At 44.3% G+C, this 24,328-nt stretch overlaps 1 long non-coding RNA gene across 1 annotated transcript in view; it reads right to left on the reverse strand.

Moving 5' to 3' along the window:
* LOC126234492 (uncharacterized) overlaps nucleotides 1-20,361 on the reverse strand; it is an 88,227-nt gene extending 67,866 nt beyond the window's left edge. Inside the window, exon 1 of the long non-coding RNA XR_007544738.1 lies at nucleotides 20,237-20,361. This is a non-coding gene — a long non-coding RNA (uncharacterized LOC126234492). The remainder of the gene's footprint in view (nucleotides 1-20,236) is intronic.
* Nucleotides 20,362-24,328: the final 3,967 nt, after the last annotated feature.

Genomic DNA, 24,328 nt, shown 5'->3' on the forward strand with positions numbered 1-24,328 from the left:
CCGCGTCTGGCGCCTTTCTCTGGTCAGCATATCCGATAAATTTTAGAGGCTAGCCGACGTCTAAACAATTCTGACGCCGTCGCCAAGCCCCTAGATTCTCACTAACGAGCCCTGCGACAACATGATTGCAGTCTTCACACCGAGTCCCCCTCGACAGCCACAGCACAACGTAATAACAGTTAATACCCCCTAACTGCTTTCCGGGAAGGAGCACGCGTCCACAGACTAACGAACGGCTCGCCCAAGTCGCCTCCTCTTTTTCTCAGATCACTTAACACATCCAGTGTACGCAATTATCTTACCAGTATATTATCTTACCAATACCTCACACCACATAATCTCAATTTTTTAGGACTTACTTATTATATTTATAGTAGTGGAACTGGGCAGCATTTGTATCTAGGGGCGGATGGGCTTCCCATAATCACTCTGCGTCGTTTTGGTTCAATATATGATGAAGTTTTTTCTATGTTTATTGAAAAAACTTCGTGATAATTTTACGAATATCGCGCGGAGAACAAGGCTGCAAGAAGAAAAAAACATTCTTCTCGCGGCTGTAGTCTCATCACTGTTCGAGGAAATCTCACGAAATATAACCCATTCCTTCAACGTGCCATTAACTTCTGCTGGGGTTACCTATGAATGAGTCTAAATTTGGCCCCCAAAGTGCTTATTAGGCGGTAATTTCGTTATTCTAGTAAACGTTCGAACTCTGCTTCTATATATTTTTAGTGCAGATATCTGAACATGCAGATTTGTACAATGACAAGTTGTGAGATCAAACAGCAATCTGTAAACAACACCACTGAATTACTCAGGACAAATGTTTTTGAAACATCGTTCAGCTCCATTGTAACTGGTCCTTCGGTACTTAAGTTTCCTTTACATATATTTCATGTTAATAATTGTGAATTCGTCGTGAACTGCTTTTTGATGCCAGTTAATTCTATAGGAGTATTTTCTGGCATTCGCTCATCATCGACAGTATGTTACATGCACAATTGTAGGTTTGCATTGTCTGAACGCCCTGAGACCACTTGTCCTGTATTACAGACTTTAATGCAACACCGTTGTGAGTTGATAGTATTACCTTTCTTTCCTAATGGTTTTTACCTTCTAAATCGCTGTTCCAACTTACTTCGCATCCGTATTATCTGGAGAGATTGTAAACGCCTTGGTTAATTTAGGTATATGTCTACAAATGTACAGTAAAAATCTAAATCGTTTGTTGATGGAAGTAGCAATCCAATATATTATTTGACACTCAAAAAAAAGACAGGAAACAGCATGCGTCAAAAGCTGGTTTCTCCATTTTGACCCCGAAAACAAGAGAGCATCAATGCAGTTTCGTCACAAAGGATCACTGATGCCAAAAAAGTTCACTACCATCCCATCAGCAGGCAAAGTCATGCTCGTAGTGTTCTGAGATGTTTAAGATGTGGTGCAATCGGAATTCATGTCTAAATGCAACATCATAAACTCTGCAAGGTGCTGCGAAAACCTCAGAAAACTGAAAGCCGAATTCGAAGAGTTCGTCCACACAGTTAGCACCGTCTCCTTCAGCATGAAATTTGCCCCATACGACGCCTTGGATTCACTGTCATCGATCATCCCCCATACAGTCCCGACTTCGTCCTAGCCGATTTTCATCCTTCCAGCACGACATCGTATATCCAGTGACAAAAGGAACCGCTGTGTCGAGATGCCTGCCGGCAGACATCACAATCAGTGTGACGGAGAGTATCGTTGGGGATGTTTACTTGATGTTGACCTACGGCTGTGACACCGTTGTGTCAATGAGCCCTTGCCCACAGCTGATGGTCTTTTATGATGAATCTAAATACTACAGGGAAAGAGCATTCTATGGTCGAAAATCCGTGCTGGGCTGAGGAAATTTTTCATACAATTCAACCATCGTACTCTAAAAGTTTTTACGGGTCATTGTAGGGACCGTATTCTTTGACGACCACTCTCTTGGGATTTTCTCCCTCTCTCTTCAAATAGCAAGTGACCCTTTCTTGATACGACTGCGGAAAGTATTCAAAACGTTTTTGCAACATGTCGTGGACAGGTAAAAATTTTGTCTCGGAACAATGATACTCATTACCAAATCTTTCACTTATGGCTTGAGTTAATACTAATGGAGACGGATACCATATATTTGGGCACTGCAATTCTCTGGTTTATCTCTGCTTGTTTTGAAATCTTTCGTGGCCTTGCTGGGGTTATATTCTACAGAGACTCTGTACGCAGCAGAAAGAGCTAGACAAACATCACGCTATTAAGGACGACTGCAACAAAAGCTGTTTCATGGTGTCTGGGCGACCTTTCTCTCGGACCTTTCACTCTCTCTTTCGCTCTCCACCTAGCACTCACTCCACTAGACGTTCGTTTGTCGATCAGGAAACAGACCAACAAAACTGAGTAGAGAGCGTCGTAGCATCAAATACCTTAATATCGGATGAAGATAGGAGAACTCGAGAAATGTTCTTGATTAGAAGTGGAGTTGACGGTATAACGGTTTTTCTCCATAGGAGAGATTGAGTGGAAAGGTTCATCATCAAATCTGATTTTGTTTTACTTGTAGAAGTAAAACTGCATTCTTCATACACAAGTACAGGAATCTCTTCGAACCGTTTCCCAGTTAGTAGTCACTACAAACCTTACGAGTTTGATACAGGAGTTTCAATACATTGAATATACAAAGCTATAAAATTTGGCAGATTCCGCTGTACTCTGCGTAGGAAAGCGAATCTTACAGACTACAGATGACGCTTGACCAATATATCGCCTGCGACTGTTGTTTAATCTGTTCCATTGACCCTCGGTTCAGTCAATAATCGGTCGAATGCTTTGTCAATTGTCCTCTGCTCAGGGAATCGCTGTCGATAGACAGAGCGTTAACAGAAACGGCTTACCTTTGCTCCGACTCACTAGGTTTCTCACACGAAAGACGAGCCGGCTATTTTCGTCAAGTCAGAACCACTCTGCATTCGTGCAAGTCGTGCCAAATTTAACGTTCGTAGCTGATTATAAGAGATCATAGTTTGGTTCTTGGATGATTATCTTAGTCTTCGAAGAAACAGACATATATTCAGAGGTACATGTATTGTATCGCAAAATCGGCTAGGACGAAGTCGGGACTGTATGGAGGATGATCGGTGACAGTGAATCCAAGACGTCGTATGTTGCACATGTCATGCTGTAGGAGACGGTGCTAACTGTGTGGATGAACACTTCGAATTCGGCTTTCAGTTTTCTGAAGATCTCGTAGCAGCGTGCAGAGTTTATGATGTTGCATTTAGACATGAATTCCAAATGCACCACATCTGAAACATCTCAGAACACTACGAGCATGACTTTGCCTGCTCATGGGATGGTAGTGAACTTTTTTGGCATCAGCGATCCTTTGTGACGAAACTGCATTGGTGCTCTCTTGTTTTCGGGGTCAAAATGGAGAAACCAGCTTTCTTCATCCTTCACGCTCCAAACTTTTTCATTGTTTTACGGACGTCATTTGAAGGCACGTTTTCTGCGATTAGAAACTCGATTACAGCACGCTGTTTTTCACACTCCGACATAGATACGCAACACACCGCGTCGTACACGCTACAGTTCGGAAAATTGTAGCGGCAGATGGTCGTAGCTTGCGTCAGCAAAGCAGGAAAGTCGTCCGAGTAATAGGCATGACATGTAGTACCTCAACCGGCATTGATAACAGAATAAGAAGAAATCCGAGGCATTACTTTTCAGCACGTCCACGTTCTTACCTCCTGTCACTTTATATAATCTGTAGTGGGATCGAGAAAACACACCTTACAAAGGTTGAATAGCATCCCTCCATTACATTAGCTTCAAAACGCACTAATATATATGTCGGCATACAGTTGAAACATATTGCTCTTCATTGGAAATATACCCCGTTCATACTCACTTAAATATTCATCTACAGAAATTCCTACACCTATACTCTGCAATCACCTTAGAGAGCGTTACATAGTGTATTCTTAATCGTACCACATACAGCGCTTCTTTACGTTCCATTCAAGGATGAAACGTAGGAAGAGCGGTGGGCTGCACACTTTTGTGAGAGTTGTGGTCAGTGTAATGCAATCTGCGTGATTCGTAGGGGATTACAGAATATTCGTAGAACTGTACTTGGAACGCTGTATGCAGATTTTTGTCAGAAATACAGTGGTTTACCAACTAATATTTTTTAACATTTCAGTTATTCTCTAAGACCAATTAAATAAGCCTGTGACCACTCGCATGGCCTTTTATTGTGTAAACGCTATGTCCCGTTTTAATTTGACCCGATGTGCAGGTCACCTCACCAGTCTAGCTGGCATTGGGGATTTTTTATTCTTAATTTAATTTTTTCCCCCTTAAATTTTCACTTTCAGTACCGACGTACAATTTTTTTGGCCTACTTGCCGAGTAGAATCGGCACCTGAGCCTCAACTTGTTTGTTCTGGTAAAAAAACGCTGACGAAGTTCCCCGCGCTGCAATTGAGTGAAGAACGAGGAGTGTGGGAGAGGAATCACCTGCGGGCTGCGGGGCGTGACCGCAGTGCCGGGTAGAAAGAGGGACGCCCTCTCTGGCACTGGCTCTCAGCTCGGCGTGTCGTCTTCCCTGTAGCAGTTTGCACAACTAAACTTTGTCTCGAAACCTGGCAGAAAATCCGAAGAGATTCCGGTTATATGTAATACGCAAGCAGCAAGACACAATCAAATCCTTCTGGAAATACTGTCGATGACAGTGCTGCTTAAGCAGAGTTACTAAACACAGCCTTCCGAAATTCTTTCACCAAAGAAGAGGTAAATATTCCAGAATTCGAATCACAAACAGCAAACAACATGAGTAACATGCAGTAGCTCCATACTTAGCAATCATATATAACCGCTCTCTCTACGAACGATCCGTACGCAAAGGCTGGAAAGTTGCACAGATCACCCCAATATTAGGTAATAGGAGTACTCAATTAAACTACACAGACATATCATTAAACGTCGATATGCAGCAGGATTTTGGAACATTATGAATTACCCCGAAGAAAACGGTCTATTGACACACAGTCAACATGGATTTAGAAAATGTCGTTCTTGTTAAATATAACTAGCTCGGTACTGACGTGAAGTGTTAAATGCTATCGACAAGGGATTTCCAGAAGGCTTTCGCCACCGTACCTCACAAACGCCTTATAATCAAATTCGTGTGCTTATGGAATACCGTTTAAGTCATGTCACTAGATTCGTGATTTCCTGTCAGAGCGGTAACAGTTCGTAGTAACTGGCGGGAAATCATCGAGTAAAACAAAAGCGATTTGTGGCGTTCCAGAAGCTAGTGTTATAAGCCCTCTGCTATTCCTTACCTATATATAAACGATTTAGGAGACAATGTCAACGCCGCGCGGGATTAGCCGAGCGGTTTCAGGCGCTGCAGTCATGGACTGTGTGGCTGGTCCCGGCGGAGGTTCGAGTCCTCCATCGGGCATGGGTGTGTGTGTTTGTCCTTAGGATAATTTAGGTTAAGTAGTGTGTAAGCTTAGGGACTGATGAGCTTAGCAGTTAAGTCCCGTAAGATTTCACACACATTTGAACATTCTTTTGACAATGCCAACAGCCGCCCTTGGCTGTTTGCAGATGATGTTGTCGTTTATCGTCTGGTGAAGTCTTCAGAAGATCAAAACAAATTGCAAAACGATTTAGAAAAGATGTCTTTATGGTATGAATTTGGCAATTGATCCTATATAATGAAAAGTGTGACGTCATCCACAAGAGTGCTAAAAGGAATCCATTAAACTTCGATTACACTATAAATCAGTCAAATATAAAAAATATGTTTAAAAATAAATAAAGACCTAGGAATCACAATTACGAAAAACTTAAATCGCACAGAAAATATTGTGGAGAAGCCGAACCAGAGACTGTGTTTTATTGTCAGAATACTTAGGAGATGCAACAGATGTACTAAAGAGACTGCCTACACTACGTTTATCCGTCCTCTTTTGGAGTACTGCTCTGCGGTGTGGGACCCTTACGAGACAGGATTAACGCAGGACATCAAGAAAGTTCAGAGAATGGTTCAAATGGCTCTGAGCACTAATGGGACTTAACTTCTGATGTCATCAGTCCCCTAGAACTTAGAACTACTTAAATCTAACCAACCTAAGGACATCACACACATCCATGCCCGAGGAAGGATTCGAATCTGCGACCGTAGCGGTCGCGCGGTTCCTAGAACCGCTCGGTCACCCCGGCCGGCGTTCAAGAATGGCAGCATGTTTTGTATTATCGAGAAATACGGGACAGAGTGTCACAGACGTGATAAAAGACATCATTAAAATAAAGGCATTTCTCGTTGCGGCGGAACATTTCTCATGGAATTTCTATCACTAAAATTCTCCTCCGAATGCGAAAATATTTTGTTGGCGTCAGCCTATAAAAGAAAACATGATCAGTACAATAAAATAAGGGAAATTTGAGCTCGCAAGTAAAGATATAGGTTTTGTTTTTTCGAGCGCTATACGAGTGTGGAATAACATAGCATTATTGTGAAGGTGGTTCGAAGATCAGTCTACCAGGCACATAAGTATGATTTGCAGAGCAGCCATGTACACAGGTATTTCCACAAGGGCTATAGAAGTATTTTGTGCGGAATCTCTTTTGCAGGCAAACTACAGCGTACGACAATCCTACAAATGAATCCAAACCTAATGGTCACTTCCTAGTCAAACGGTTTCACTCTTAGTGAGTTGCACAAATTTGAATTTCTGTATTACCTACAGTTATCATAGAATCGTAACAGGGGATATATTTAGCAGGAAGCTGCACAGTGAAATTGAATTTCGCGGCACGCTTCTCCTCCCGCCAGCCCAGTTTGTCGCACCTGCTCAGGTGAGAAGCTGGATTCCAGTGCGAGGGCGCATGCGGCAATCTGAGGGCGGTCGCACCGCCACCCCGAGCGTTCCTGCCACGGCGCGAGTCGGCGCAAGGCGGTCTGGGCTACGGAGGGGAATCGACAACTTCATCTGGAGGCCTGCACCAGGTCCGCTGTGGAAGCGGCTGGCAGTTCTGTGGCACGTCACCGGGGGCCAGGCACTGACACGGTGTGGCAGCTGGTGCGCATTGGCAGAATGGCCCAGGATACGCCGAAGTCAGGAGAAGAGTCTGCGGTACAACAGTCCAGGTCACACTGACTCGTGCCCTGGGCCGGTGGTCACTTGCAGCATCTGGGCTTTCCGTGACACGTGCCCACACTTGACTTGCCTCAGCTTCTGACCGAGGGGTCGCTGCAGGACGTGGGCAGATGTAACCAGCGTGAGAGGCCACCTCGTCTTGTGTCAGCTCCGGCGGTCACTGTGGAGGATGCAGACAAGTCGTACATGGGGCGGTGTTGGGGTCTTGTTGGTGTGCTGCCCGGACCCGCCTTTTATCGGCGTGTGCTGGGGTGAGGTTGGTCGCATTCATGCATGGAGGTTGCCGCAGATGTGACGGAGTGAGTGAGATTTCGTTAGTGGTGTGCAAGCAGGATAAATTGGAATGAAGAGCGCTATGAAGCCGGGCGGGACAAAAAAGGTGTACAGAGTAGCAATGCTCAACACGGGCCGGGGCCAGATGTATGGAGACATCATCTACTTGTAGAGCAGTTGGTGTCTTCTTCCGGAGTTCTGGCAGTGTCACAACCAGAGACAAGGAATGGTGGACAGGTTAGTTACTGCGAAATTGTGCAGAGCACAATGCTTTTGTTCTTTCGGAGTCTGCATCTATTAGTGTGAAACTGACAGTTTGTGGCAAAGTAAATTATAGTGGTGCAAAGTGCGCCGAGAGAGATGATATATACTGGTGCCTGCGGTGGTGGCTTTGAAACCATAGACTGGCTGAAGGCCAGCCGCTGTGGCCCAGAGGTTCTAGGCGCTTCAGCCTAGAACCGCGCTGCTGCTACGGTCGCACGTTCGAAACCTGCCTCGGGCATGAATATGTGTGATAGGTTTAAGTAGTTCTAAGTCTAGGGGACTGATGACCTCAGATGTTAAGTCCCATAGTGCTTGGAGCCCATTTTTGAACTGGCTATGTCGGGCCTAACGGAGCGCTCACACATTCTGGGTGAAACTGGACCTCAATCTCTCCGGACTGCTTGCAGAAAGTCCATTCTCTTCTACTTGCTGCACACCACATATATCCCCGTAAGCCACTGCTCACGTGGCCTGTGGAAATATGGCGTCCTCCAGTTTCCCAGCAATGGGGAAGAGACGTACACAACGTAGATTCTACCATTAACTCAGCACCTAGTGTGTCGCACGTGCACAGCGCAGTTATATATTATTGTGCCCGTTTTACTAAGAAGTTTTGCTATGTCTGTAGCTCGGCGGAATATTGTTTACTTCTGGTATTATCAAATGGTTCAAATGGGTCTGAGCGCTATGGGACTTAACATTTTGAGGTCATCAGTCCCCTAGAACTTAGAACTACTTAAACCTAACTAACCTAAGGACATCACACACATCCATGCCCGGGGCGTGATTCGAACCTGCGACCGTAGCGGTCACGCGGTTCCAGACTGAAGCGTCTAGAAGCGCACGGCCACACCGGCCGGCCGCTGGTATTATCGGTTTCAAGATATTTTTGAGATCATGCATAAGAGTTTTAATTTTCATGTTCATATAATTATAAATGATTGTTAATAAAAGATATTTAAAATAAGCTCACACGCACAACCCTCATCGCAACACCAACTCCACCCTACTCCCGCGTTATAAAACATGAAGTCAGTGCACAAGCAAACGAAAGAGTGGCAGACACTGACCACCATAAATTCAGAAGCTTTCACTTCCGATATAACAATCTCCATAGTCAACAGGAGCTGCTCTGTGCAGTATAAGACTTCATCAGGTCCACACTGCTAAAGAGAGAAAACGAAATGTTAACATCCACTTCTGAGATGTTTATTTCGTAACGAGTGGTAGATTACGCTGCACGGATGAAGCGTTACTTTGTAGTTGTTAATTCACAGTGACGGCTGTATTTCCAGTGATATGACGCACGGTGTCCGACAGTGAGGGAGGTATCAACAAGAGGCGGAAATTACGCCGGGTGGTCGGAGGCGGGAGCTAGTGCTGGCTTCCAATTAAGCCGTGTCACACTGCCCGCCAGGGCTCGCCCGGTGCCTCTCAGGCGTTCAGAAATTAATGCGCCGCTAACAAGAGGCGATCTGGCCGTTCGTTAGTTCCCCTCTTGATACGCGTATTCCACCGCTACTTGCCTCTGTAGCAACAGACGACGTCGCCATTGCCGACGGCCGCGTGTAGATACGTAGTCACGGCGTGGGAATGCATCTGTACCTTGCACCTGAGATAATGACTGTGGAATGCTGAAACAACGCTATGAAAGACAAGATAAGCCCTTATTCAATGGTCGAACATTAATCTTCTGATCACGTTGGAATTACATTATCCCGAAAAATTCTTCTTGTTCCAAAGATAAGAAGAATTCTTATCGTTTTCTGCATTCTGTAACACTAAATGGTATTTAACCTCTTCAATACAACAACAACATGATCTGCCAACAAGCGTACAGAGTGAGGTGCTGTAGTGATTAACACATTCGGATGGCATTCGAGAGGACAGCAGTTCAAATCCCCGTTCGACCACCTACATTTAGGTTTTCCGTAGTTTCCCTAAGCTGACTACGATCAATTTTGAAATAGCTTTTTTGAAAATAACCCTCCGCCATCTTGGTCAGTAAACCAGATGACAGGTCGAAAAATAAGCAATTCCACGTTCCAAGGAGGAGCAACATTTCATAAAGGGGCTGGCATTTTCATGTACATCAGTTCTTCAACTGTCTGGAGTAGACCACAAACGTAAATCAGCACCCCGTCAGTCCAAGAAGTTTCAAGATATGATTAATAGAAAGTAGAACAACGTTAAGATGGTGGCTCAAGTGTTCTACATAGTACTTGTCTATCGAGCGAAGTTTCCTGGGCAACGACGATCACAATTATCCAAAAGAGTCACAGATCCAGAGATTTTTATCTTGCTCTACAACAACTGTATACCCCAACAATGTAACATGTCCAATTACACTACTCGGTGATCCCATTACTCAAACATTCTACTAAAACATTCTGCAAATTCCCATGTTATAGGAGTAAACTACACTGGCGGGCAAAACTTAAGGAGGAAAGTAACTTTCGCATGATGCATCACTGCCAGGTAACATAGCTCGATGAAATAAGAACCATAAATAGAACGGCTACAGTATAGTACAGAAGGCAACTAAAAGAATTACGCAATGAGACTAGCGTAAATGACAGCTTTAGTTAAAGATAAATAATACATAATTACACTGATATCACCACTATTTATGATGGTCGCCTGGACATTGTTCTTAATAGGGTGCGTGAGCAACGTGGATGACAACGCATGCTCTGCAATGTTCTCCCATGATGGCCACGAGGTTGGTAACGAGTTCTTTTGGTAGGACTACCATTCCTCCATAAGCGCGCTACACAAGTGCTGGATGGTCATTGATGGACGTAGGCTCGCTGCAATACGTCTTCCCACCGCCTGCCGGTTGTGCTCGGTGGGATTTAAGTCGGAGGGGGGCGGGGGGCGGGGGGCGGGGGGGGGGGGGAAGGAAGGACAACCTAATCCATTTGCCGAATATCCTTTCGTACCAGGAGTGCATCCACCTGCGCAGTTTTATGCAATCACGCATTATCATCCATGCAAACGAAGTCAGGGCTAAATACAGTCCTGGAAAGACGAACATGGGAGGAGTACAGTTACAAGTAGGGCTGACAGGTGAGTGTAACGTGTTCCGTGATTTGGAGGCCAGTACACTCCATGCAACATTATTACTGATGGCCACGACGTTGGTAACGAGTTCTTTTGGTAGGAGTACCATTCCTCCATAAGCGCGCTACACAAGTGCTGGATGATCATTGATGGACGTAGGCTCGCTGCAATACGTCTTCCCACCGCCTCCCGGATGTGCTCGGTGGGATTTAAGTCGGAGGGGGGCGGGGGGGGGGGGGGGGGAAGGAAGGACAACCTAATCCATTTGCCGAATATCCTTTCGTACCAGGAGTGCATCCACCTGCGCAGTTCTATGCAATCACGCATTATCATCCATGCAAACGAAGTAAGGGCTAAATACACTCCTGGAAAGACGAACATGGGAGGAGTACAGTGACAAGCAGGGCTGACAGGTGAGTGTAACGTGTTCCGTGATTTGGAGGCCAGTACACTCCATGCAACATTATTACTCCCCGCACCATAACATCTGAAGCAGCAAAACAATCGCGTTCGACAATGTTCGTGGGTGAGTTGTGTGTTCCACCTCTCGACATACGAGGGTACGTCTGGCATTATAACCTAAATTTCCTTCAAGGAATTTACAAATGCTCACTGGAAATCACGATATAACTTCAAATAACCTTGACAGGTGAAAGAAGATAGGCTCAGCTGTTCGATTCTCCTGGTGCTTCCCCTAAGTAAACGCATCCTGCGGCAAGGAACAGTACAAATATAATTTCATCGTACCATATTGATAGGTATCCAGAATGAGATTTTCACTCTGCAGCGGAGTGTGCGCTGATATGAAACTTTCTGGCGGATTAAAACTGTGTGCCGCACCGAGACTCGAACTCGGGACCTTTGCCTTTCGCGAGCAAGTGCTCTACCACACACAGTTTTAATTTGCCAGGAAGCTTCACATTAGCGCACACTCCGCTGCAGAGTGAAAATCTCATTCTGGAAACATCCGCCAGGCTGTGACTAAGCCATGTCTCCGCAATATCCTTTCTTTCAGGAGTGCTAGTTCTGCAAGGTTCGCAGAAGAGCTTCTGTGAGGTTTGGAATGTAGGAGACGAGGTACTCGCAGAACTGAAGCTGTGAGTACCGGGCGTGAGTCGTGCTTGGGTAGCTCAGATGGTAGAGCACTTGCCCGCGAAAGCCAAAGGTCCCGAGTTCTAGTCTCGGTCCGGCACACAGTTTTAATCTGCCAGGAAGTTTCAAGTCGGTAGGTAGTTCGAGGTATTCACTCTATCCACAAATAAAAACTTATTTCGCATGGCTTGGAGAGTTTACAACAGCAGGCCACAAATAAATAAGTACTGTATAAGTCTATATGATAGCGATCATAAATGTAGTGGTGAATCAGAGAAGATACAGTACTTAAAGGAAACGAAAACCATCAGTATAGTACACAAAATCTTCGCTGAAACGTGTGTTTGTACGAAGGTGTTTCATATGACTTTTTCTAATCCTCGTAGATGAAGGACATTTCATGCTTCAGGAGTGGTGCAAGAGTTTTCCGTCAGTTGTATGCCACTGTATCACCCCTCTTGAATACTGAGCCTACGTACCGCACATTCAACCAGACTGATTTCCTCTATTTACAGCATTACTGCAATATTAAGGCCGGTTTAATGAAGATCTTTTCGTTTCAGTGGAAGTAGAAAGTATTAATCACGTACCAGGTCCGTATCTGTTTGTAGAACAAGCTTGGGAAATGAGTCTCAATTTCTCATCTGGTTACCCTCATTGAGGTTTCCGCGGTTTCTCTGTGTCACTTCGTGTGAGCGACATAATATTTCCATTTGTTGCACATGGCACAAATTATACTTGATGGGAAACATAGTCTTGCAACGGCAACGTGGGGAATTAAATATTTGATTGTTCTGTTGAGGACTCAGGATCTTTAGGCGAGCAGATATCCAGCACAAATGTAGTAGGAAGGATCCGGATTGAGGGTGTCGTATACGGCAGGTTGAGTAGAAATGCGATAATCCATGATGATTGTAAGATGCGAAGTATATATTCATGACAGAGTATTACAAATAAATTGGCAATATTTAGCGAATGTGTTCATCATCCTTGTTAAGCACATATTTCCGTTGTACGAATGGTGACAAGTCAACCCAAGTCATGGTACTCACTGTTCAATACCAGAGGTTGCTCTGAGAATCAAGAATGCAACTGCGTTTCCATATCCTGAAGGACTGAAACAATCTGATCATAGCTCCACCATGTTCTGTTGACAGTGTGACTAGCAAACTGCTGGACATTTTATCTTAACCAGCCAGAAATGTCTCTACATATATCCGTCCTTTTCTTTTAATGGGCAATTTTTCTGTCTCCATTCTCTCCGACATAAGGAGAACGTCTTCGATCTCTGTTGATCTCGCTATCGACAGCACACCGAATGTAAATCCGTCTTCACACAAACCTAGGCCGAGAATTCGAATGACAACTTGCTACATGTCGAGTTACTGATCTCAGAGGGTGGAAAATGCAGGTTGCGCAGTCTTTCCGAACGTGCAGAACAACATCAAGCGAGTCAAATATTCTGAACGCGCATACGAGCGTTGGCCAGTGAGATGAGAGAACGTGGTAACGTCATATGCAGGGCGCTTCTCGTTTCAATACAGAAAGTGTATCATGGTTGCTTGATCACGAAAATAATTTATAATATTTTAGGAATTGGTAGGTGCATTCAATAACCGAGTAGAAAGAATGTTGTAAAAGTATCAGAGCAACTGGAAAAAGAACGCAGAAAACAGATGCAGAGGTTTGCAGATGACCTAGCTGTGATAGCTCCAGATGAAAGATATAGCCAACTATTCTTAGAAATTATGGGTACAGTACTAACGGATGAGTACGAAGTGGAAATAACTCAGAAAAGGCAGAGCTATTCCCGTGTAACAAGGAACCATAGCAGATAAACGTTAAAATTACAGGAAATAAAATAAAACAAACAAGGTCATAAAATTATTTAGAAAGTTAGGTAATTAAAGACAGAAGAAGGAAACAAGACATAAAATAACGAATTAGTGAAGCAAAAGCAATTCTCAGGAATAAAAGAAAAATACTTAGTTCAAAGAAAATAAATATTGACGTGCGGAAAAGAGTGACTGAGAGCTGTATTTGGGATATAGTAATGTGTGACTGTGAGAAATGGACAACAGGCAAAAATGAAATGAAATCCCTTGAAGAATTTGAGGCAAATTGCTGGAAACACCTGTAAAAGATAAAGTGGGCGGATAAAAACACCTACTGGGAAGTCCTGCAAACAACTGGCGAAGAAAGGTAACCTAGGACAACAACAGAGCGAAGAAGACAGGAGTGGATTGGTCACATAAACGACACAATCAGTTCTTTGTAAATGTCCTAGAAGGAACGTTACAAGGTAAGACAGCCTTCGGAAGACTATGATTGTCTTTTTTTTTAAACCAGCTATACACAATGCAGTAGTATCGAATTAAGCAGAAATCAAGAAATCATTTTCTGGTAGAGAGCTGTCAACCAACCGAAAATTGAGAAGAAGAAAGGGCACTTGTACAAGAACAGTCCCTGTAAAACGTCAAAAGTACAAATTCATACACGTTATCAAAATGGATGTACAATCCGCCTTTTCGTTATGCTGATCAGCACATATTTAAAGTCTGCTACACAGCGTAGCAGGCAAGGCGACGAAGTGCTTCCAACATACTATGCACAGGCGTGAAATTGAAAAACTATCGGAACTTTGTCAGACTGTTTTCAATCATGTCTAAGACTATATTAATGCTGGTTAGTGTGTTAAACACAACACGTAACTATAAGATATAAATGAAAGAAGAAACGCTAATTAGTATGAACTGTACCAATAAAAATGAATTTCAGCTTATCGACATAACATAACTGTTTTAGTAAGACAAAGTACCCCAGGTCGATACGAATTAGCAAAATATTATGCACATTGGGCCGCGAAACGGTCTGTGTTAATGTTCAGACCAGTCATACTGGATTACCGTTGTTGACCTACCATGAAAGTGTGCAAATTTAGCAATGCGTGAAGATTCATAACGAAATTCAGTTAAAAATCAATTCAGTTATTGACAGAAGCGGAAAAAGTAGGCAGTAGTAAGTGTGAAATTCTACAAGAGTTTCATATTGACATCCACAGGGCGCCGGTACAGAATAAAGGTAGGAAAAAAACGTTTGGGGGCGCGAAAAATTCTTAAAATTGCTTTATTGATAGTCTATCTGCCTCCATCGAGATTAGAACCGAAAACAAACCAGACCTCCCTTGCAGCAGCAAACACCTTTCACTAAGCTAGCAGACAGCCCAGGCAAACAGCTCTCTATTATTACCCCAGACATGAATAAGCTGGCAATTTCGCAGTGAAGATAGCAAAATGATCTGCAGTTTCTGTTGTATAGAGCTTTCTGGACTCAAAAACATGAATTTTCTACCTTTATGTCACGGATTACGTGACAATCATTCGGGATGTTTATCGAAATACCAAATACTGTAAATTTAGTAGGATAATTCCGCGCCACTCCAGGAAATAAACGGCGACATAGCTGCCAAACGTATTCTACAATGTTTAGAATTCTCCATTAGACTCGCCACAGCCAGGAAACGTTCATTAGCCGAAGTGTTTCTTAAGCTATGGAAATGCTCGCACCTCTAAAACGCGGTGGCATTAATACTATGATCTGAATTACCACGCGTATAGGCAAATGGATTTTATTTGCTTTCCTGTAAACGTGATTTGGATCGAAAGCGTAGCTACGATTACTATGCTGATGTATCGACTGCAACTAGAACATTTCGAATAAAGAGTAGGGGGAATTAGTTATGCGGCCCTCATCTTCAGTAACTGTCGTAGCTATTTTCGTTGTTAGGCTTTCGTCACCTAAATCGGTAAAAATGGAACCCTACAAGTCTCACATTCTTGACCGTCTATCTGTCTACCCAACCCTTAAAACCCGTTTACCTCGAGTACAGGTAGACATAATAAACGGAAATGTATCGCACTTCCTGGCTCTGGCTCTGACAAGGGAACCTCCCCATCGCACCCCCTTCAGATTTAGTTATAAGTTGGCACAGTGGATAGGCCTTGAAAAACTGAACACAGATCAATCGAGAAAACAGGAAGAAGTTGTGTGGAACTATGAAAAAATAAGCAAAATATACCAACTGAGTAGTCCATACGCATGATATACAACAACAAGGCTCACGTGAGCCCAGGAGCGCCGTGGTCCCGTGGTTAGTGGAAGCAGCTGCGGAGCGAGAGGTCCTTGGTTCAAACCTACCCTTGGGTGAAAAGTTTAACTTATTATTTTCAGTTTATCTAACAAACGCTTATATTTTCATCAATTTTTGGGAGTGATTATCAAATCCACAAGATAATCTAAATCGGGCAAGGTAGAAGAATCTTTTTAGCCATTCGCCAAGTGTACAAGTTAGGTGGGTAGACAACATATTCCTGTCATGTGACACACATGCTGTGGTGTCACCGCTAGACACCACACTTGCTAGGTGGTAACTTAAATCGGCCGCGGTCCTGTAGTACATGTCGGACCCGCGTGTCGCCACTGTGTAATCGCAAACCTAGCGCCACCACATGGCAGGTCACAAGACACGGACTAGACCTCGCCCCAGTTGTACGGACGACATAGCTTGCGACCAGACGTACGAAGCTTTCCTCTCATTTGCCGAGAGACAGATAGAATAGCCTTCAGCTTAGTCTATAGCTACTACCTAGCAAGGCGCCATTTGTATCAGTGCTTATAGCGTACTAATATTCAAGAGAGATGTATTCCAACAAGAGAATAAAGTTAAGTATTATAAAACTACGTACTTTTCTTTAGTGCATTAATAAGTCTCCTGTTCCAGTACTTCAAGCCCGTCTGCGTTAGTTTAGCGTGCACCTAGCTACCTCATTGTATCTATGCTGTATGAAATAGACACAACACATGCCGTCACCAGTGTCGTATAGAATATATCAGACGTGTTTTCCTGTGGAGGAATCGGTTGACCTATAACCTTGCGATCAAATGTTTTCGGTTCCCATTGGAGAGGCACGTCCTTTCGTCTACTAATCGCACGGTTTTGCGGTACGGTCGCAAAACACAGACACTAAACTTATTACAGTGAACAGAGACATCAATGAACGAACGGACAGATCATAACTTTGCGAAAATAAAGATACTAAAATTTTCAGTCAAGGGAAGACTTGAACCTACGACCTCTCATTTCGCAGCTACTCACGCTAACCACGGGACCACGGCGCTCCTTGAGTCCTATACTGATGTTGCATATCTTCGCATGGACTACTCAGTTTGTATACTTTACTAATTTTTTTCATAGTTCCACACAACTTCTTCCTGTTTTCTCGATTGATCTGTGTTTAGTTTTTCAAGGCCTATCCACTGTGCCAACTTATAACTAAATCTGAGGGGGGTGCGATGGGGAGGTTTCCTTGTGAGCACTATGGGACTTAATATCTATGGTCATTAGTCCCCTAGAACTTAGAACTACTTAAACCTAACTAACCTAAGGACATCACACAACACCCAGTCATCACGAGGCAGAGAAAATCCCTGACCCCGCCGGGAATCGAACCCGGGAACCCGGGTGTGGGAAACGAGAACGCTACCGCACGACCACGAGCTGCGGACAACACACTTCCTGTGGTATACGGTTCCTTGGTGGTGTAAAAAAAGTGAGCTTCTATGTGAATGCAATCTAAAGATACGGCTGTTTATGTAAAGATAATTTACGCAACAGCAATCCAGTATGACTGGTCTGAACGTTGACACAGATCGTTTCGCGGCCGAATGCACATAATATTTTGCTAATTCGTAACGATCTGGGGTACTTTGTCTTACTAAAATAGTTATGTTATCTCGATAAGCTGAAATTCATTTTTATTAGTACAGTTCATACTAATTAGCATTTCCTCTTTCATTTATATCTTATATTTACGTGTTGTGTTTAACACACTAATCAGCATTAATATAGTCTTAGACATGATTGAAAACAGTCTGACAAAGTTCGGATGGTTTTCAATTTCACGCCTGTGCATAGTATGTTGGTAGCACTTCGTCGCCTTGCCTGTTTCGCTGTGTAGCAGACTTTAAAGCTGTCCGGATCAGCATAACGAAAAAACGAGGGTCTCGCTCGCTTTGTCCACGACTATATATATATATATATATATATATATATATATATATATATATATATATATATATATATATATATATATATATATACGTACGTTGCACATCTACACCTAAGCCACTGGTCCGATTTCAACCAAACTTGGTACACATCATTCACTGTCTGGAAAGAATCCCTGTGGCGGAAAGAGCCACCCACCTATCAAAGATGCGGGGGTGGGGCGAAAGAGCAGTATAGCTCACGATGCAACAATACGCATACTTTAGTCATCCAATATTTGAGAATGAGAGCATTTAGATTGTAACTAACTTTACACATAATTTCAAACCTTCATGAAAGTTTTTCACGCTGGCGACGCCCACAAAACAATGAAAGGAAAAAAGTTGATAGCTTACTAAATTTTCGCTTGTCAAGCAGTAAAACAGCGACACGATGCATTACTTCTTAATTTTTTACTTCCTGACTACTAATTTCATTCGTGATACATTTTGCCCACAGTATTCACATATGCCACTGAATGTACCAGAAGAATTACATCATTATGCCACACTAGCTCAGGGCATATAGCGTCATAAACACTAACAGCCGCGAAAAACTACCGCTTCATGCTATACGTTTAAATTCATTAATTCGTTGCTACTAATTCCATTGGCAACACTTTTTGCAGACGGTATGCACATCTGCCGCTGAATGGACCTACAAAAATGTCATTTTACGACGCCTAGTTCAGGAGGTATGACGTCCAGTATCCACACATACCTACAAAAATTTATCGTTGCACCACAAATAGATCAGGAGATATATGTCACAAACACCGAGGCGCCTGAAAAACTGCCGCACCATACATAGCGTTTAAATTTATTACTTCTTTGCTACTAACTCTATTCGCAAGACATTTCGTACACGCTGTCGACATATGCTGCTGAATGTATCCGCAACATTATATCATTGCACAACACAGAGTTCAGAAGACGACATAAACATTGAGCTGCTTGAAAACTTGAAAACGAAACTGCAGCACAAAATTCGCTAGAGATACAGGTGAAGTATGTGTACAAATACGTGTTAAAGATATTAAATAAGTATCAAATATGCGTATGCAGCCAAAGTCGTGGATAAATAGTTCATCCAAAACGATTTCGATCAAATTTGGTACACACATTACTTACAATATGGAAAAAAAATTATGTTGGGATTAAGAACCACCAGTCTCCTATTGGGGTGAGTGTGAAAGGAGGACGGGGAGATGGACAGACAGCAATGGGGAAGGAGGGATTTGGCACAGATAGGAAGAGGAGGAGATGGACAGAGATAAAGGGGAGGGGGGTGTACAGAGAGCGGTGAAAGGAGGAGACGAACAGAGAAAGGAAAGAGGAGATGATGAACAGATACAGACGGAGGAAGAGATAGGCAGGGATATGGGGAGGAGGGGATGAACAGATGGGGAGGAGAAAATGGGCAGAGAAAGGGGAAAAGAGGAGATGGACAGAGTGGGGAGAAGGAGGAGCTTGACGAAGAGATGGGGAAGAGGAGATGGCATTAGAGGGGGAGGAGGGGATGGACGGAGGGGGAAAGAGTAGATGGACAGAAGGGGAGAAGCAGATTGACAGTGAGAGGGGGTGGTGGAGACGGACAGGGAGAGAGGGAAGGAGGATATGGGCTAATAGAAGATTGGAAGAAGTACATACACAGGCAACGCCGGGTACTCTGCTAGTTAGAGAGACTCCGTCTCGCGTCTTTGATAAAGTGAAAAACTATTACACGCCAGTCCATTTCGAGAACACTTCTGTAGTTTATCGTGCGAGGTGGCAGAGTGGTTAGTACACGTGACAGACATTCGGGAAGAAATGTTCAAATCCACGTCCGGCCATCGAGATTTGTGTTTCCCGTTTACAGCCAAGTATTGGGATGGTTCTTCTGAAAAGGACACCACCGATTTCTTTACAAATCCTTTCGTTATCTGAGCTTGTCCTCCGTCTCTAATAACCACGCTGTCGTTAGGACATTAAACTATAATTTTCCTTCCTTTGCTTCTTCGGTTGTAGTTCGCGTGCATCAGCTGCAAAAACCATTTGCTGCTGGAGAGCTCTGTGGTCTCATTTGTCCATTTACGGTACACGTACGACATGAACGAGCCAGATCGTTTCTGAGCGTTCAGCAGCACTATAGAAACCACGACAGCGCGTAGTACGTCGAAGCTACTCTGCCTGTGAAAGGGGCATAAGCTACGTATGTTCCGCTGGCCCAATGTTTGGCGGTGCTTCGGCGAGGTACTTACCGGTGAGGGCGGCCTTGACTGCGGCGATGTTGCGGAGAGACAGCAGAAGCGGGCTGCCCAGGACGGCGAGGCGGCGGTCCACCAGGAAGATGGCGGTGCGCAGCGGTCGCAGTCCGGGAGCCAGGGCACACGCGGCGTGCAGACGGAGGCTGAGCTGGAGGCCCGGGGCGGCCAGGGCGCGGCCGCGCAGCACCGAGCGCACGCTCACCGCAGCCGTGCCGGCAGCGGCGTCGGCGGACTGCAGGCGCGCCGTGAAGACGGCGGCGGCGGCGCGCGCGCGCTGCCTCAGCGGCGACTCGTCTCCCGGGCACTCGGAGCGCTGGCCTGGCGGAGGCAGGCACCAGCAGCACGCCACCAGCGCCGCCGCCACCACGCAGCGCCGCAGCATCGCGGTCTGCACAGTAGGTTCAAAATGGCTCTGAGCACTATGGGACTCAACTGCTGAGGTCATTAGTCCCCTAGAACTTAGAACTAGTTAAACCTAACTAACCTAAGGACATCACACACATCCATGCCCGAGGCAGGATTCGAACCTGCGACCGTAGCGGTCTCGCGGTTCCAGACTGCAGCGCCAGAACCGCGCGGCCACTTCGGCCGGCTTGCACAGTAGGAAGCCACTGGCAGCATCTGTACTACATCCGCTGCAATTCGTACTTCCTAAATCACGGAGGGTTGCGACATCGACACATGCGTGAATAAAACGGCAAAGTATCCCTCTATGACTTCCCAGACCGGCAACACCCTCATTGTCACACGCCCACGTTTGTTCACCACTTTAAAAATGTGCCTATTCAGAGGAAACGATGTGACGAGAGTCGTAGGCGCCTGCGGGTAGGCAACCACTTGACACCTTTCCATTTTGCGCGCCTACTGGCAAGTAGCCAGTACTCTCTCACAGGTTTTCTTTGTGCGTGTGCATTTTTAAAGTGCTCAAGAAATATGAGGAGATGGCAATGACAGTAACGCCGAACTGAGAGGTCTTAAAGCGACTCTTTGCCGTTTTATTCATGGATGTGTCCATGTTCACGCCACACGAGGGAGTAAGACGGGAGGGCTGAAACACATGCACTTTGCTGCTTCGGATCGCGTAGAAATTGCTTCGAATGGTTTTGAGCGGTCTCTTGTGATTCCACACTACACACCAGATCAAAAATTACGATCGCACTGAACTCCAAAGGGGTACAATCACATTCAGTGGGGTTGCTAACCCACAGTGCCTTAGAGAAGGGTTTAAACATCTATGGGGCATCATCAGTGTCAAATATTGTATAGAACGTCATCCTGTTGCTCATCGCACTCTGAAATATCGTTTTAGACCGCAAAATGTGTGGGAATCAACTCCTCAAGGGAACGGCTGGTTTCAATGGCGCGCTTTATGTCGATACTGAGCATCAGTGTGTCTGAAGAGTTTGCGTCGGCCACACATAAGGAAATGGCGTGATTTCAATATTAGGCGTCGCGGCTCTAACCTCCACTGCGGAGGCATCAAAAGAAAGGATAAAATGTGGATAAGAAGGGGTGCGACGACTTTAGTGGATGTGGGCAGTATTGTGGTCAAATTCGGTGGCAGTGTGACACCATTAGCCTACATTAAACATCACAAGACCGTCCGAGGTCTGGCCTTTCCTCGCATGGGTCGACAACTTGCTGTTTGAAGCGTCGCCGAGTCCGAATGTGACGCCACAGGCGCTACGCTTTTGCACCACCGCAGAGGAAGATTGTAACTACCTTTGTGCCAAATTTCAAACTTATGCGTCGCAATGCGAAATAATTACAGAGTTTCTAAAAAGTGATCCATTAATTTTGTTGGGCAATCCAGCTTGAAGGTGGTTCGATGAACCCTCTGCCAGGCATTTAATCGCGAATTGCAGAGAAGTCACGTAGATGTTGACGGAAGAATACGAGCTTTTGTAAATGTGTGTATAATAATTTATTACGTCTCTCTGAACATCATGAAATCATTTAACATATTACAATGAGTGTACACCATATCGTCAGATGATAAATGACTCAAAATGTGACGACATGACTAACATTCATTGAAACGTGTCACATGATTTTATGATCCTCGAAGTGCCTAACTATATTCGTTGACATATATGTGGATTAAGCACATCTGAAGATAGCTACTACTTGGCGAAACCGGTGCTGTGAATATTTTTTATGTATCCAAGCGATCGCGCGTAATGTATTATTATATAAAATAAAAATTTTCTTTGAGCGGTAAAAGGTAATAAATGGTTGTGCTTGCACATGTGTGCTGTGTAACAGGACAAACATTACGTTCAGTGCACAAATTAAGCAGATTAGTGGATGCTTTATACTTGTATTCCTGTACATTTACCACGCCGTGCCGGGGTCACTGAGCCAGGAACTTCTTGATTGCTTCTTGATTGTGCTCCAATCATTATACTTGTGTGGTTTGGCTTTGAAAGTGACTCAGCGTTGTTTATTAAAATAGCGTGTAAACAATGCAGCCCTAAGAAAGAACATACTTCAGAATAAATTTGAACTTTTATAGAACTGCGTTCCCTTAATCGGTACAGTAGTAAGCATTCATGCCCACCGCGTTTAGCTTTATTTTCAATTAAAACATTTCAGAAGCTGTACAACGAAAGGAGCACTGAGGAAGAAGCAGTTTGAGCCAGAGCTTCAGGTAGATGGTACTGGGCACTGTCGAAACTTCCCTGTCACCTAAAAGCTATATTTTTCCAGCCTGACCACTTACACACTCCCTCCCTTCCAACCAGAACTTTACACCCAACCCGTACACAATTTGTCATCCCAAATTCCATTACATACACACATACGAGCGCGCGCGCGCTTTCACACACACATTCAGGTGCACACCATCTTATTGCTTTAAAAAAGTAGTCCATATCGTTATTTTTTAATCCAACGACTTTGTCTGCACATCAGAACATGTGATCCAGTGATTTTTTTTATACCTTCGGAAAAGAAATGTGTTCCCGACTCTTTTATATTATAGATACCAATCTCAATCGACGAAAATTAATAATTTTTATTAGATAAAGAAAAGGAAAGAAATAACAGGGGGCTACTGGAGAGAATGTGAAGTGAGAGGAAAATACAACGCCCGACGAAAATAGCGAAGCATTCATAAGACATGGTCAGATAAAATTTTGTGCACGTACACACAATTTGTGGGTACGTAGATCATTAGGGCTGGTATTCCCTGTGACAGGTACAACGGCACACAGAGTGCATTAGCGTTGTTGTTCGTGTTCAGGATTATTACCGGACCAGGTAGGACATATAAGGGGCGTTAAGTGTTTAAGATGTTGAGTGATTACTGTGAACGATAGGAAGATCATGTGAGGCAATGTTCTCAGCATCTGAAAGAGTTGTGAAGTAGTCTTAATGTGGATCTCCAAATGATGAGCTAGTCGAAGGTCCAATGTTTGGCGGCATGTGAAGATGGGGACAGAGATGGTAGGTTTAGGTTGGCTGCGTCTGACCGCTACAGGGCGGGATAGCCATAAAGCACACCAAGCACACCGTAACGCCTTCACATCTGCGCCTGCCATCCGAGAATAAGTAATGGGCTCTCTGCGACATTCTGTGTCGTCCCGCATCAGTGGTCGGAGACTGGCGGCAGTCAAACCAGGGAATTACCGTCCAATGCGTACTGCCGCCAACGCCACAACACAGACGGCTGCGTTTGCAGTCGTTCTGTGACCGGGAAGCATCGACTACTGATGAATTACGTCACATTGGGTTCAGCGATGAATCGAGATTCTGTGTTACCCAGGATGACCATCGATGGCGAATGTCGTGACGACCTGCACCTGCATCTACATCTACATCTAAATGATTACTCTGCAAATCACACTTAAGTGCCAGACAGAGGGTGCATCTTACCATCAAAATAATTTTCTATTACCCCATCTCGAAGAGCATGCGAAAAAACTAACATTATACGTTCCGTGCGAGCTCTGATTTCCCTTATTTTATTATGATGATTGTATCTCCCTATGCAGGTCGACGTTAACAAATTATTTTCGCGTTCGGAGGAGAAAGTTTGAAATTCCGTGAGAAGATCACGCTGCATCGAAAAATGTCTCTGTTATA

This window comes from Schistocerca nitens, chromosome 2 (assembly GCF_023898315.1).
Source record: "Schistocerca nitens isolate TAMUIC-IGC-003100 chromosome 2, iqSchNite1.1, whole genome shotgun sequence".
Taxonomy (NCBI): Eukaryota; Metazoa; Arthropoda; class Insecta; order Orthoptera; family Acrididae; genus Schistocerca; species Schistocerca nitens.